This window comes from Plectrocnemia conspersa, unplaced genomic scaffold, assembly GCF_051122295.1.
Source record: "Plectrocnemia conspersa isolate PC_06_02 unplaced genomic scaffold, ASM5112229v1 ptg000013l, whole genome shotgun sequence".
In the NCBI taxonomy this organism is placed as follows: Eukaryota; Metazoa; Arthropoda; class Insecta; order Trichoptera; family Polycentropodidae; genus Plectrocnemia; species Plectrocnemia conspersa.
In genome coordinates, this window is record NW_028277177.1 from 25,067,012 (window position 1) to 25,075,982 (window position 8,971).

Here is an 8,971-nt window from a genome sequence, read left to right on the forward strand (position 1 = left end):
TCATTTGCAGTAATGCTTCAGGAGATTGTATTTGCAAACCGTTAGTTATTAATCGATCTTTAAAACCACGTGCAATGAAAGGATTAAATTTGGATAATCTTCCTGTGTACTGGAGGGTCAATAAAAAAGCTTGGGTTACACAAGATATATTTAAAGATTGGTTCTATAATTGCTTTATCCCTGACGTTGAAAATTACACATACAGAAAAAATATAGCTTTTAAAGTTTTATTAATTATCGACAATGCGCCTGGCCACCCAAGAGATCTATATCACCCAAACGTAAAAGTGATATTTACACCACCAAATACCACATCGCTAATTCAGCCACTGGATCAAGGCATAATCAAAGCTTTTAAATCTTATTATATACGCCACACATTTCAATTAATTGTAGATAAATTAGATGCTAATCCCAATACCACATTATTGAAAGTATGGAAAGATTTTTCGATATTAAATTGTGTTGAAATTGTTGATTCCTGTATTAAAGAGCTTAAATCCTCTACTCTAAATGCATGTTGGAGATGTATTTGGCCTGATGTGGTATTGAAAGAATCCAGAACGATTCCATTATCCATTGAAAACGACCGCATAATTAATATTGCTCGATCTTTGGGCGGGGAAGGATTCGATGATATGAATGAAAACGATGTTAATGAATTGATAAATAATAACATGGAATTAAATGAAGAAGATTTGTTAAATCTCACTGATGAAAAAACAGATAGTGTTATCAGCGGAGAAAGTGTAGAAATCAATTTTATTGAACCAAGTGAAAGTTTTAGCTTAGAAAAATTAAATAAAGGATTACAAATGTTTAAAGAGTTAGAAACATATTTTATTCAATACGATTGTTCCGCAGAGCGATCTGCTGAATTAAAAAAACAATTAGAAAAATGTCAAGCACCATATTATAAAATTCGAGAAGAAATGCAGACAAAAGTCAATAGAGAAAATTATCCTGTTAATAATAAAAGTGATGATAAAATTAAGATATTAAAAAGGTCTCGATGGAATGTGATGTTAGATGAAACTTAGAGTAATTAAATGCATAATTACACAATTTAAGATGTTTAACTTTTTTCATTTCTACCATTATTTTTTGTTTTTAATATAATCCATAGGTTTTTATTGATATCCTAAAATAGAACATACTGCAGAAAATAATATATAATTTATATTTACTTTTTATTATTTATTTATTGTAGGCTTACGAATTTTAAAATTATAACTCAAAAAACTGTTGCGTTTGACAAGGGGCATGTGCTCTTGTTTACAAACTAAATACAAGGTCATTTAATACATACTATGTAGAGCTTGTTTATATTTTTATTTAAATATAGATTTTCATTTTGGTCAAAACTTGGCGGCTTTGGTAACACTAGCGTAACGGACTCCCTTGGTTTTTTCGACACCGTACATTAACTAAATTATGGCGCCAAAAATACAAAAAAGTATTTTCTTCAAATTAATCACATATAGTTTTAAAGCATTCTCTATTAAACAGTCCGCAATGCTCCGTAATTTTTTTTTGTTAACGCAACACCTACGTGCGTGCAAAGTTAGGTTATATTTTGCACGGCCAATATCGGTCAGTTGCGCCTCAATTGTCGACGAAGTAACTACGCTCGTCCTATTTTCCTAAATTTGAAATCACAAGTTTTTCAACATGGATATTGTAGCGTCAGGTATGTACTTTAATATTAAATTATTGTTAACTTAACAGTTGTATCTAGTATAGATATAATATATGTTTTATGAAATACTATTTTTGTTTAAATAAAATATTGAAATGTTAACTTTAGCTAGAGTTATAAAAAAAGTTCAAAAAGTACACCGACTTCTTTTTACAATTTCGAAGAAATATCTTATAGCTAATATAAAAAAGTAAAATTCAAGTCCCTCTGCTTCCCCCTTTGTTAAACGAGCTTATTATTTTCAGGTAATCATGGCGACCCTCCTCTAAATGAAGTGAAGATTAAGAGAAAAGAACTATTTATAGTGTTAAAAAAAGAACAGTTTTACAAATTATCGTCATTAAAATGTAATGAACAATTATTACGGTATATTTTGGATAAGTTTGGTGTTAGTGAACTTTCTGAAGATTGTACAAAACAAATAAAACTCGTAGTCAAAATATTTATCACAAAGCTTTTGACGAAATGGCGTGGTTGTAATTACACGTATGAGCGTTTTAACAACAAGCACATGAAATGGCTTGATGAAGACTTAAAACTCCCGGAGATACTTGTACAACCATCACAGCTTCCGTCTTCAGCATCAAATCGTTCAGAGCAAAAGAGGCGCGGCAGACCAAAAAAATTGTTCGAAGAGAGTTCGCAACGCAGTAAGCAAAGACAAGTTGAATTAATTATATCAAATCTCAGTTCAGAAAATCTGTGCTTAGCTGCAGGCTCTAGCTTGATGAAATCAGGCAAGAGAACTGCAGCCCAACTTGTGAAATCAGCCATCCAATCTACGCCCAGAAGACTAAAAAAAATTAAAGTGGTGCATGATACATCATCATCTGCTACTACTATAAGACCGTACAGCCCTGAAGAAGCTTTAGGTCTTATAGTGGATCTTGGGTTGACAAAAGAAGGGTATATGACTATGCGATTTGGAGCAAAAGAAAGAGGGGCTGATATTTATCCCTCATATCATGCAATAGTAGAGGCAAAGAGGAAGTGTTAACTTTAAAATATTAAGGTTACTGAAAATGAGGCTGTGGTACCAATGCTGGATCTTCTTACACATACTACACAACGTCTGGCATAAGTATAGGCTGACGTAATTCTACAGAACATTTCGGAGGACTGTGATACTAATAATGAGGCCTAGATGGCAGTGGTGGACACAGTATATATAAACAAAATTTCGCGAATAATTCAAAATATGCGGATTCCAACATAATTTTATGTACATTGAGCCACTACAAATGTGTGAATCTAACAAAAATAAAAAAATATATTGGAAAAACCCGATACCGTCATCGACAAAGTATTGCCGTCCAATTGCTTTCAAAATAAAAAGAGAAAATGTCCAAAATGTGAAAGAAGAATACAACGAAGTACAAACACAAATATTGCAATTAGAACCCACAGTAATTGTTCTAGGGACTAAAGCAATACAATTTAAACATATTCCAATTTGTACGATGCTGGATGAAAAAATTGTCAACATTTTGACTGATACAAGTTTGCAAGCGTGCAATATTTGTAAGGCTACTCCCAAAGATCTAAACGATCTAGATATACAAAAAAACAGAGTCTGTGATGAAGACACCTTCAAATATGGTATTTCTGTACTACATGCATATCTTAGATGCTATGAATATTTACTGCATATTGCATATAAATTTGAATTACAGCAGTGACAAGCAAGAGGTGAATATGCGAAAGGAAAAGTAAGTGAAAGAAAAAGTATAATAGTGACCGAGTTTTATAAATAAATGGGTCTCGTTGTTGATCAACCAAAACAAGGTGGAGGCAATAGCAATGACGGTAACACAGCACGAATTTTTTTAAGAATCCTTCACTTGTTTCCAAAATGACTGGAATCGATAAAGAATTAAAAAGAAAGATTCTCAAATATACTTTCCATCATTTCTTGTGGACACTACGCCAAAGAAGAACTATTTAAAAAGTATTGCTTTGAAACAGCACAAATGGCCATTTCACTTTATGGTTGGTAGAAAATGAGTGCTAGTGTTCACAAACTGTTAATGTGTGGAGCTGATATTATAAAATCTTTACCCTTGCCAATAGGCCAACTGTCAGAAGATGCAATTGAGTCTGGCCATAAAAAACTATAAAAAATGAAGTCAATATCACTAGAAAAACTTCAAGTATCTACACCAATAGTGACATATTTAACTGGATGCTGGTAGCATCGGAACCTATTGTGACAAATAAACGAAAAAAACCTAAAAAACACAATTCAATGAAGCTGTATTAAGCAAGCTAAGACTGCCTACTTTCTGTGGTGAGATGATGTTGAGAGTAATAGTGATCAGGAGTCTGATGATGTAGATAAAGATGATCATGTGGATGTAGAATAATATTTTAATCAAAATTGTAAATTATGTACCTATCTCACAATATCAAAATACAGATATAATTTAATATGAAACTGTTTTATATTTAATTAGAAAACTATGAACACCTGACCCCAACTAACCTAACTAGGTATTTTTTTGAAAAATAATTATTAAGTAGTCTCCTCATAAGCACTTTTGATCAGAATATCAAATAAAATCATGTTTTATATTTTTGTTGTAAATTGATAATTCGGCCTTATGTGCGCCGGCGGGCTCGTACGCCGCTAGTGCGAACCCCGCGCTTTGATCACTTGTAAACATGTAACAACTTCTTATCGCAATAAATTACTGCAGCGGCTCAATCTGTGTCTAATTGCCACCCATTAACATCCCGTCGCCAAACATAAAAATTGGATTTTTTTGCTGATTTCGGTAAATTCACAAAATACAAATGAAAAAACCTAGCCTCAAAATTTGTATGTGTGCCTAGTCCCCTATAACGTAGTATTCCTAAAACAAAGTCCCAATCACTACGCTATAGGGGGGAGGGGTCGACTGAATTTTCCTTTCTTTGTATTAGTTTTTTGTTTTCACCTTTTTGGCTACTGAAAATTTGGGCAATGGCTAAAAAATCACTCGATTATAATCATATATAATAGTAAATAAATATGTAGAGGCGACGACGCGTACTAAAAAATCATGCAAAGAAAAATCTAATAATCTAATCTCTCGGTCACTCGTGCGCGTGGTCGGTGGTTTCCACGCATTTACCGAAATTCATAAAATATGGCTTCATGTTCTGTATATTCGTGTAAAAACAATGCAAGAGAGCTCTCTTTTTGTTAAATGTGTTTATGTACTTTGACTTACACTTAACGTATTTTATGTTCTCTTTTTATTCTTATTTTTGTAATTCCTCTTAGTTTAGCTAATCAATCGTAAATTGTGATAATGGTAGAAGCCAGCAACCAACTGTAGCGGGGCGAGAGGGGCGAGAGAGGGGGAGGCGAGCGACGGAGCGTGAGCGGTCAGTCAGCGGTCAACCGCTACGTCAACAAGACGTACGCACGCCCAAACTGGTGACCCCGACGCGACGCGAGAATGGAGTTCGAAGCGAGCGGCGGTTTTCCGCCATTTAACATAGACAATTGTGAATTATGGTTCGCGCAGATGGAAGCTGTTTTCCGGTCTAGGAAAGCGCTTACCGAGAGCGAAAAATTCGACGTGCTAGTTGGCGGACTGCGCGGAAAGGCACTCGCTGCGGTCGCGGATTTGATACTCGCGCCGGATTCCGAGTTGCCGTACACGACGATAAAGAAGCGGCTCCTCGACGCGTTGGTTCGTTCGTAGAGCGGCTACGAAAGATGCAAGAGACGCCGATGGAGGGCAGGAAGCCGTCGGAGCTGCTCCGCCAGATGCGAACTTACGCCGGAAGCGCGATTCCGTCGGAGCTGGTCAGCAACACGTGGGTTCGGAAACTGCCCGAACGCGCACGCGCCAGCGTACTCAGCCTCCTGGTGACGCACGCGACAGTCAAAGACGACGCCAGGCTGGAGATGGCAGCAAAGTTGGCTGACGCACTGCTCGCAGAGGGGATGGAGGATTCTCGCGAAAAATACGTCGATGCGGCAAGCAGTGGCGGACGGCGCGCACCGCAAAACAAGATGGCGGCTGAGCGACGCGCATGCGCAGACGCCGACGGAAACGTCTTGTGCTGGTTCCACCGCACGCACGGAAGCGCAGCGAGACGATGCCGTCCCCCGTGCGCTTGGAACAAATCCCGAAGAGCGGCGGGAAACGACAGCGAGAGTCGTTAACCTCAAAATATCTCGCCGCCTTATCGTCAGTGACAATCGATCGGGTGGACGATTCTTGATCGACACAGGCTTGGAAGTGTCGATTTATCCTCGCCGCGCAGCCAACGTCATCGAACCCACAAGATACGAGCTCTTCGCGGCCAATGGAGCCAAAATTAAGACATACGGACAGCGAACTTTCAAATTAGACTTTGGGTTAGGAAGAGCGTTTGTATGGAAGTTCGTTGTGGCTGACGTTACTAGGCCCATCGTCGTGGCCGATTTTTTGTCGCATTTCCACCTCATCATAGATTTGAAACGCGCGACACTCACTGATGGAGCCGCTCGCTCAACGACGAAAGGAAGATCCATTGGATGAAACGCTGCGGAGGAAGTCCATGTTGTTTCCGACCGGTCGCAGTTCCACGCGCTGCTCACCGAGTTCGCGGAAATAACCCGACCCGACGGACAGCCAAACGCTCGCGTTAAACACGATACCGTCCACTACATAACGACGGCACCTGGACCGCCGGTGACTGCTAAACCGCGACGCCTTGACACCAGGAAGATGCGGGAGGCGAAAACCGCTTTCGACAGGATAGTACGTGATGGCATTGCCCGGCCATCGAAGAGCAGCTGGGCGTTCCCCTTGCACCTCGTCCCCAAAAAAGACGGAGAATGGCGCCCGTGCGGAGACTATCGCGCGCTTAACGCACGCACGGTACCAGACCGTTACCCGGTGCCGCACATTCAAGACTTCGCAAGCCAGCTAAGTGGTAAAAGAATATTTTCGTCGATAGATTTGGTGCGCGCGTATCACCAGATTCCGATGGCAGCCAAAGATGTGCAGAAGACGGCGATTATCACGCAATTCGGGCTCTTCGAATTCCCTATGATGTCATTCGGACTTCGAAACGCGGCCCAGACTTTCCAGCGGTTCATCGATGGCGTTTTGCGAGGGCTCGATTATGCATACGCATACATAGATGACATTCTCGTCGCCTCGCAGGACGTCGAAGAACACCAGCGACATTTGCGCGAAGTGTTTACGCGATTGAAGGATCACGGAGTGCTGATCAACGCGTCCAAGTGTGTGTTTGCCGCTTCGGAAGTAACGTTTCTTGGCCACAGCGTATCCGCAGCCGGCACGCGACCAGTGACTGAAAAAGTGACGGCCATTAGCGAATTCCCAAAACCGCGAACAATCAGGCAATTGCGGGAATTTTTAGGCGTGGTGAATTTTTATCGGCGACACATACGTAAAGCCGCTGATTCGCAAGCGCCGCTGAACCAATTGCTGACCGGAGTAAAAAAAACGACCAGACGCCGATCGAATGGAACTCGACCGCTGAAAGTGCGTTCGAGAACTGCAAACGCGGCGTCGCCGAGGCTACGTTACTCTCCCATCTGGACCCTAAGGCGAAACTAGCGCTATTCACCGATGCATCAGACGCAGCCGTGGGAGCAGTCCTCCAGCAAACTTCCACGAGGGCTGGCAACCGTTAGCTTTCTTCTCTCGGAAATTATCTTCAGCCCAACGGAAATACAGTACGTACGACCGCGAACTATTGGCCATGTACGAAGCAGTGCGTTATTTTAGGCACATGGTCGAGGGGCGAAACTTTACAATCTTCACCGACCACCGCCCGCTGACGTTCGCCCTCGATCAGAAAGCTGACAAGTGCTCGCCGTGCCAATTCCGACACCTAGACTTCATAGGACAGTTCACGACGAATATACATTACGTGCCCGGTGAGGAAAACCGGTCGCAGATGCATTATCAAGAACGGAGGCTGTGACTGCTGCGATCAATTTTGACGACCTAGCCGCAGCTCAATCGACGGATGACGAACTACGAAAGTTTATAGCAGCAGGCGAAATACCGTTACAGCGATTACCTTGGCACGTGTCGGGTGCAAGTATTTGGTGCAACGAGAGGCGCCCGTACATCACCGAGCAGTACCGGCGGTCAGTTTTCGACTCGGTACACGGATTAGCACATCCTGGGACGAACACAACTGTCAAGATGGTAATCGAACGCTACTTTTGGCAGGGCATGCGGAAACAGTGTCGTGACTGAGCTAGAAGCTGCATAACGTTGTCTAAGGTAAACAGACACATACACGCACCCTTAGGAACCTTAGAGGCACCGACGAACCGCTTCGAGCATGTCCACGTGGACATAGTGGGACCGCTACCAATATCTGGGGATTTCAAGTACCTGCTCACATGCGTGGACCGCTTTACGAGATGGCCGGAAGCATTCCCCATCGCTGACATAACAGCAGAGACGGTTGCCAAGACTTTCTTCAGCGGTTGGGTGGCGAGATTTGGCGCGCCGGTAAGAATTACCACTGATCAAGGCTAGCAATTTGAGAGTTCACTTTTCAGGAAACTAACGAGTCTGACGGGTGCCGCCCGCATTCGAACCACGGCATACCACCCAGCGGCGAACGGCATGGTGGAACGTTTTCACCGGCAACTGAAAGCAGCCATAACCTGCCACAACGGAGAAGAATGGACAGACATCCTGCCACTTGTCTTACTTGGGATAAAGGCGGCATGAAAAGACGACCTAGGAGCATCAACCGCTGAGTTAGTATATGGACAATCACTCTCGTTGCCAGGCGAGTTCGTATCAGCGGGCACTCGAGCTACGCCCAACGAACCGCAAGATTTCGTCGACAACTTACGTGTTAAGATGGCAGCTCTACGCCCTAAAAATCCTCGTCAGCATGGAAGCACACCAACGTTTGTTTTTAAGAACCTGGCATCAGCTAAGAGCGTGTTTGTCCGACGCGATGCAGCTGCAGCTCCGTTAAGCCCAACTTACGACGGACCTTACGAAGTGCTTTCCCGTACGGAAAGGGTATTGATGCTAAAGATCAGGGATAAAAGTGTTGCAGTGTCAATAGATCGCGTCAAGCCTGCATTCATCCAACCTGAAGATACACAGGAAGGCTACGTGGGACACTACTTTTCCCCATCGAACGAGACTTCATTGACACCGCTGCAGCCGGAGATCAACCTTTTACCCCCGGAAACCGAGGATGAGCAAGCAACGCTACGCAGCCCGCCCCCCACGACATCAAGACCGACCAGGACTCTACGAATACCCAGCCACCTACAGGATT